Source organism: Limulus polyphemus, unplaced genomic scaffold (genome assembly GCF_000517525.1).
Source record: "Limulus polyphemus unplaced genomic scaffold, Limulus_polyphemus-2.1.2 Scaffold1296, whole genome shotgun sequence".
NCBI lineage: Eukaryota > Metazoa > Arthropoda > Merostomata > Xiphosura > Limulidae > Limulus > Limulus polyphemus.
The window spans coordinates 251415-260153 of record NW_013666906.1 but is presented as its reverse complement, the minus strand read 5'-3'; positions in this window follow the sequence as shown (position 1 = coordinate 260153).

Below are 8739 nucleotides of genomic sequence, written 5' to 3'. Positions count from 1 at the left end.
GTATCTAATTCGCTTTTAAATTTACTAATGTTTTCCATTTGTAGTTCTTGTTTCTTTTCTTGTTCCAGTTGCCACTGCTGTAGTCTCTCTTCTTGTTTATGTTCTTTCTCCTCCAACAACTGCTGTAATCTTTCTTGTTTATTTTGTTGTTCCAGATGCCACTGTTGCAGGTTTTCTTGCAACTGCTGTTGTCTCTCTTCTTGTTTCTTTTCTTTTTCCTCCAACAACTGTTGTAATCTTTCTTGTTAATTTTGTTGTTCCAGCTGCCACTGTTGCAGGTTTTCTTGCAACTGCTATTGTCTCTCTTCTTTTTCCTCTAACAACTGTTGTAATTTCTCTTCTCGTTCTTCTTGTTTCTTTTGCTGTTCTTGTATTGCTGCCATTAAGTCTGCTAGGCTGTAGTTTGATTTGCCGCTTCTCGTTTCCATTTTTTTTTTATCCCACTCTCTGACACCAGTTTGTTACGTCTCCGTTTGTTAATTGATTTCCCGTAAATCCGTTCCGACGAAACTTTAGCGACACAAGTCCTTACTTAATAAAACTGGTTTATTCTTTCCGAATATAACTTTACGATACACTTAATTTCAACAATCGCGCTAAAACAACGAACGTCTCACGTGCTCGACTCAACAATACTCTGTCCGCCGTTCAATTACACATTGTTACCGTCACGTTGTGACCGTCTTATATATACAAGACAACTCCATATCTAGTAGTCTCCCGACACTTCATGAACGTTCTAAAAGCGCGTGGCGTGTTACTAGAGTCACGTGACCTCCGCTGTCGTAACAAAACCCAGGGCAAAATCCTGAGAGCTGTGAATAAAGGGAAAAAAAGGGAGATAGCATTGACAGAAGCTGTGCTCTACGAGTTTCATTTAAAATTAACCAAGGACACTCATAGAGTACTGTGGGACAATTTAGATTCGTAGTAGATAAAAACCAAACTCCAACTATATGAAGTACAACTTAATTTTTATCACGGCCTGGGTTGGTAAAAACTAGATTGAATCTTTCTCATTTTAAAAAAAAAAGGGAGATAGCATTTACAGAAGCTGTACTCTACGAGTTTCATTTAAAATTAACCAAGGACACTCATAGAGTACTGTGGGACAATTTAGATTCGTAGTAGATAAAAACCAAACTCCAACTATATGAAGTACAACTTAATTTTTATCACGGCCTGGGTTGGTAAAAACTAGATTGAATCTTTCTCATTTTTAAAGTATTTCAACATTTAAGACTATAACGAACTTTTAGTTATTAAAAAAAAAGAGTTTGTTCAATGTTTTTCATCTCTTAAAAATATTTATATTTGTATATCTTTTTTTTAATTTTTTGCAATGTCAAGCTATATAAATTAGTTTTCGAGATCTCAATCTAAAATAATAAAGGTTTTGAAGTTAAATAATTGATTACGTCTCGATTTGTGACACTCTATTGCTCAAATGAAATATCTGATAACCAATATGCAAATTTTGTTTACAGTAATATTTTATAGCAACTCTAATTTTTTCCCAGTAGAAGTTTTTCCTGGTACATTATACAAGGTACGGGGTGTCCGAAAAGTCTGGAACCATGGATTATTTGCAGCTTTTCTTAATTTCAGATACGTGACTGATTATGGCGCTGTTAAAAGTACTAAAAGGTCGAGTTAATCTTGCTATTAATTCAAACTTATTTCGAATTACAGGGACAGCACGTGGAACACATTCTTTAAAATTCGTTGAAGTACCTAGAAGTTATTATCAAAAAGTTTATTAATGGCCCAGATTTTTCTTTACATTTATTGTTAGTATAAAATGGGCAAGAAATAACATACTTTCCGTATACGCGACCCGGCATGGCCAGGTGGTTAGGATGCTCGACTCGCAATGTGTCACACCACACCCTTATAATGTGACGGTCAATCCCACTATTCATTGGTAAAAGAATAGCCCAAGACTTGGCGGTGAATGGTGATGACTAGCTGCCTTCCCTCTAGTCTTACACTGCTAAATTAGGGACGGCTAGCGCAGATAGCCCTTGTGTAGCTTTGCATGAAATCCATAACAAACAAACAAACCGTACACGCAAAAAATAATAACAAAGGAATTTTTTTTGTAAGATTATTTAAATAAAGTTGATATCTTATAAAAAATACATAAACGATAAAAAACATAAACATTCGTATTAGTGTATAAAAATTTATTTTGTTTTCAATCAGAATAAATGTATATATGGTAACAACTTTAGTACAACATATATATATATATATATATTATATTGTTACGACAGCGAAAGTCACGTGACCTGGTAACACGTGATGAATGTCTAGAAGATTAACAAATGAACACAGACGTAACAATATTTATTCACAAATCATCTCTTCAAGAGAAATATGAAATCGTTAACCAGATTATATTTAAATATTTCATAATACGTAATAAGTACATTTTGTAGTTTAAAATACAGAAAACTATAGGAAGTTGTATTATACGTTTGCTTTGGTAAAAATCTTTTAAAAAACATTTTAAAATTTCAAGGTTTTCAAGTTACTGTTGTTCAGGCCAGTGGTTGCATTCTTCACAGCTTTATAAGACAGGGAATTCTGTCGAAGGTCAAGAATTCTTAGGTTCGCCAGAGGAATAAAAGCACCATTTTCAATAATTTTTAAGCTGCAGTTACAAAGTTGAAGTTCTTGAAGAGTGTTCTTCTGAGCAGAATTAAAATCTTGAGAGTAAATGGAAGTTAATTTCTGGCTATTTGATAAATCGAGCCTGATAAGCCTTCTCAAAACTGATGTCGCCTGCACGAACGATTGCACCAGTCGGATGAGATTACCCGATAAATCCAAAGTGGTGATAAGAGGGCTGTTCACAAACGTAAGAGGGTGTAAAACACGAATTTTGTTATTTGCTAAACTTAACTCTTTTAAATTTGAAAGCTTCGTAAAAACCTTAGGTGTTATGAATCTAATCATGTTATTTGAAAGATGAAGGACTTTAAGTTTGTTTATATGCGAAAAGAACTTCTGATTAAAAATTGTGTAGTGACCTCCAGTTATATTAAGGTTGTACGTTTCAGGTGGAATAAGTTTTGAATATTGTCGGATTCTGAAGTGATTGCAGCTTACATTCAGGGTGACGTTGTCTTTAGACATTACACACCCGGGAAGTTTATCAAAACTGACATCTTCGTGGAAGCTGCTGAGATGGTGCTCTACAGAAGCCATATAAGCATGTATTATTGGATGGACTGGGATGGATGACAAACAAATGAGTAAAGGTACTGAAAAAGTCCACTTAATTGCTCCCATGGTAACTGAAAAAAAAAGAGTTAGAATATTTTGTTTTAAATAAAATATTATTTAATTTACTTCACATTATTATTTAAATAACGTTTAATTAATTATTTGTTGCCTAGTAAATGTTATTTGTAAGTACAAGTTCCGATTAGGTAATTTTTCGTTATTAGTATAAATTAATTATTTAGTGATGCAAATTTAAATATTTTCAGCATTCTTCTGTTTACTGGTCTTTTATACAATAGTAAACCACACCAACCTTCATAACTAAAGAAAAGTGTTATATATATGTATATATATGACTGTGGAACACTACAGAAAAATGTATTTCCTGACAGCAATCTCTATCCAGATAAACACAAGTGTAAATAATAATAAAATAATTCAGATAAAAAATATCTTGGAAACTTGCTACTGCTGCCTTTCCTGCTAGAATTTAAAAAAATAATTAATTAATAAAAAAATTAAAATATTATAAAATAAATATAAAATTTATGACATTTAACACGAATAGGAGCTCTTTATTTTGGGGTCCCTCTATGCATAATATAATGGAAGTATAAGTTTCAATAAATCATTAACTGTTAGTGGAAATGAATGATTTAGTCTTAAGTTAATCATTTAGAATAATCACTACTATTAAACAATATTAAAGTAATGTATTGATAACCAAATTACAGCAAAGCAAAAAATAGAAGTTGACGTACCCTATATTCAGTTTAGCTTATATGCAGTTGTGTAGCAAATGTTTTCGAAGATTGAAACTTAATCACGATACAATTACAATTGTTTACAGTTTAGCTCAAGCGAAACCAGAAAATAACATTAGCTTTTGAACTGATATGTTACTGTTAAACTTTGGAAATATTTAAAAAAAAAATCAAATATAAGAAAACGTTTGTATATTGCACTTACTGTTTCACAAGCCACTTCCTTTCAAACTTTGAATCATGGGTAAATCAGCACCAGTTTTGATTCCAGGAAATCCTTCCGTTAGTTGCCGTTGGCATTTCTGATATATTCATAACTAGTATCTTTAAGACATTATAACGTATTCTTTTATCATTCATTAATAAGTATTAAAATTATTTAAGACCGTGAATATGTATTGTTACTACTTTTATATAAGTAAATTGTAAACGCCAATATATGTAATAAACGTTTTACACGTATGTATAATATTGTTACGTCTCTGGTCGTTAGTTAATCTCCCGAATAATTCCTTTCCGATGAAACTTTAGCGACACAAGTCCTTTCTTAAATAAAACTAGTTTATTCTTTCTCAATACAACTTTGAAATTCACTTAATTTCCACAGTCACGCTATAATTCACAACGAACGACTCACGTGCTCGACTCGACAATACGTCTCTCTCTGTCCGCAGTTCAATTAACATTACATTGTTGCTGTCACTTCTTGGCGGCTTATATACAAGAATACCGCATATCTAGTAACCTCTCGAGGTTTCATGAACGTTCTAGAAGCGCATGACGTGTTACTAGCGTCACGTGACCTCCGCTGTCGTAACAATATTCACATTTTCTTTTGTAGCATTGGAGGTAATATTAAATACAATGGCATTTATTTCTTTGTTGTTAAGCACAAAGATAAACAATGGCTATTTGTCTTCTGCCCACCACGCGTTTCGAAACCCGACATTTAGCATTAAAAGCCCACAGATTTACACCGAGTCACCAGAGGGCATGTTATGATGGAAAAAAAAAAACACTTTCGGCTTTCAAGTGTAAGAACTTTTTGGTGTCCTTTCATTATAATTAAATTCGAGTCCATTGTAAGCGTACATAAATTGCATAAAACAGTATGAATAATACTCCCCGTCGTTCATCATGTTTTATACATTTCAAAAGGAAAATAGGTCTAGTGGTTGGCGATCACGTAAGATTGTTCCATAACTCGGATACTGAACGTCTTCTGGGAGGATTACCATGACTACATCTATTTAATCGGAATTTTTGGTAAGATTGGTAAAGAAAATGTCTGAAAAAAAAAAAGGACTGAAGCAAGGAAAACCTAAACAAAACACGAATTTAACCCCAAAACAAAAGAATTACTGCTTATTATTAAGAATTAATATACAACGTTGAATTGTTGTACAATAAAATTAGTTATTGTATTTACTTATTTAGAGCTACTGTAGTTGTGTGGTATTCTCCGGTAAAACTGTTTTTTCCCCCAAAAGTGACAAGAAAGGGGATTCGACCAGGAAATCTATTATCAAGTAATTCTGAATTCCCTCAATCTGACCGAGTTTGTGAAAATGAGATACTGGACAAAATGCAAGAAATAAAATGAACACAATCGTTTTTGCTATCACAAGTGTGTGCATTTGATTTTGCATGACGGATAGCTAAAAGCTGTCTATTCTCTCAAGACTTGTTTAAACTATATCCTTCCGTAAACATGTCCCAGACTGAGAAAACATAATATACATAATACTGGAACATCAACGACCTGCCAGTGAAAAAGGTCGTTGTTTATTTTTATATATAGCATGTGCAACTTTGCAGTAACCTTTCTCAAGGGGAACAAAGACTTTTGTCTCTCATCATCCAGCCAAACTGATGAGTTCTGGTATCGTATGAAAGGGCTCTTGGGCAGTGATTCATGGGAGATTGTTTGATTTTAAGCACAAAACTATATGATGTGTTATGTGTATTTATGCTCATCATGGGTATTGAAACCCAATTGACTTACTGCTGAGTCACTGTGGGTTGGTCAACTCGCAGACAAAAGTTAGATCTGAAATGTCATGTTTACACATCTGTGACCTGGAATCCAAAATGGACAAATTAGTGTGAAAAAAATCTGTAGTTTATGTGATTGTTATTACAAAAGTTTGGTCTAATACTATAAACAATTTACCTACTGAGGGTAGAACCTATCTCATAGATTCTTGTGTTGAACAAAAATCCTCCTGTAGTTTACATGATTTTTTATCACAAAATTTTGACGTATTAGTCTCCAATGCTTTCCAGCTTTCAGAATTAAAATTGTTACTTTTATTCAAATTATTGTTTGTATGCAATACTAACTAAAACTTTTAAACATTATTAAATTTAAAAAAATTCCTAGGCACTGACTTGTGAAAGGTAAATCATATACCTAAAATGCCAGTTTCTATGTAAAACCTCTTGTATGAAACCCAAAATAGACATCTTGTTTGGAAGGATTGTGCAGAAAAAATAAGTTTAAAATTATTCTAAAAATCGCATATGACAGGTTTAGATAGATTTTATTATTTGCCATTATAGTATTTGAACTCATGATTGCATTTAGTAGTAGTTTCGTATGGTGTTTCTCACACCTCCAAATTCTGTGGGAGGTGAGTATCTGGGAGTAGGACTGGCATCCTAGTCCGAACACTGGATGGGCATGTTTTGGAGCGATGGGGATTCGAACCTGTGACCTGCAGATTGCGAGTCAAGTACCCTAACCACATTGCATTTAGTAGTAGTTTCGTATGGTGTTTCTCACACCTCCAAATTCTGTGGAAGGTGAGTATCCGGGAGTAGGACTGGCATCCTAGTCCAGACACCGGATGGGCATGTTTTGGAGCGATGGGGATTCGAACCCGTGACCTGCAGATTGCGAGTCAAGTACCCTAACCACCTGGCCACATTGCATTTAGTATTACAGGCAAATATTTTTCAGATACTTTTGGTTGTTATATGTCTAGATGCTTATATGCAGAACTAATTACATTCAATTTGTATGTAATATTGAATAATAATAATAAAGATTTTTTTGGGAAAGTCCAGTGGCAAACAAAATATCAATCTGAAACCATATCTTCACAATTTTTGGTGGAAAACTGCTTTGAATATACAGGACTTGCAGGTGTTATCTGTAGTGTTATTTTGTCTTGTTTATGAAACCAAGTATCACCTTTGTAAAGACTACCAGATGAAAACATAGATCTAGCTCAACTTATTATTATTATGTTAAGATTGAGAGAAACAACTGAAATGGTATATAAAGTTTAAAAGTAAATGTTATGTGTATATGTATTCCTTAGGTGTTGGAGCAAGGGGGGAGGAAGACAGATTTCAAAATAGGGACAGAGGTGTCTTTTTGCCCCCACAGTTTCAGGGCCAAATAACAGAAACAATCTGTCTCATCAATGATATCCATACAGGGGCCACTTCAGCACACACACACTCCTCCCAGCTTGAGGTTTGCTCTGATGCCTATGATGTATTCTAAGACATTTATAAAGACTACTGTAGTTTGTAAAGTCACCATCAGGTGCTTACATTATGAAATTGTAAAAGTATTTATTATTCTCTTTGATTACAGAATAACTATTATTCATGCACCCAAAAAGAAAAGTTATAATATTTCACATCTTGTATTAATACAATTAACTACAATATGAAAATCATATACTCTCAACCTTCAGCTGCTAATTTGTCTGCATCTTGGGAGCCTCTAATTAAACCAATAAAATATTGTTGAATATTTGATAATTACCTCTTTCTGGAAACTTTATCTATAAATTATTAAACAGGTTTTTCTCAAAATATCCACAATATTTTCCAATGATATGATTTTGAATATAGCAAATGACAATTTGCTTTTGTTGGAGTAATAAAATATGATAAACTAGATTCGACATATAATAAAAACTTCTAATAACAAATTAAAATAATTCTGTAGTTAAGTTACAGCCATACTGTCATGTTCAAGACAATATTTTAATATAGTATACTGCAACAATGCATTAGTTATATAAAGTAAGCAGAAATGTGAACTTTTCACTCTACTTTTAAAGACCAGATTTTTATATGCACTAATACTGAAAGTTTAATTTTAATATACTTTCTTACTGTCAGTAGTTTGAAAATACCTTAATACTACAAAGATAATCAATAAAATAGATTAAAATTGTAATCAAGTGCAGTTATTTGCTCTTAAAGACTCAATCAATAATTATCCAAAATACGTTATTTACACAAGATAAAAAAAATGCATGGCATTGTTCAAAATTAATATTGAAAGGAATAAAATACAGAAACTGCACAGAAAAGAGTTCAATCTTATAAATAATTTCTGAGCAATAACTACAAGGACACAGCAGAATAATTTATACAAATTCAATTGTTCATAATCTGAGTTATACATGTCTATAGAAAGATACATACACAAAAACACTGATATTTTTAGAGGCAAAGTTTGGGTCTTATGTTTTTCCATAGATGTGAAGTGTTTGGAGAACAACATTAGTGAAAAGTTTTAAATGTAGACGTAGATAGAGGCAAAGTTCTGGTCTTACGTTCTTCCACAACTATATGGAGAACATCATAAATTAACAGTTTTAAATGTAGACGTAGATAGAAGTAAAGTTCGGGTCATATGTTTCTCCACAGGTGTGAACTAATGAAGAACACCAGAAATTAACAGTTTTAAATGTAGACGTAGATAGAAGTAAAGTTC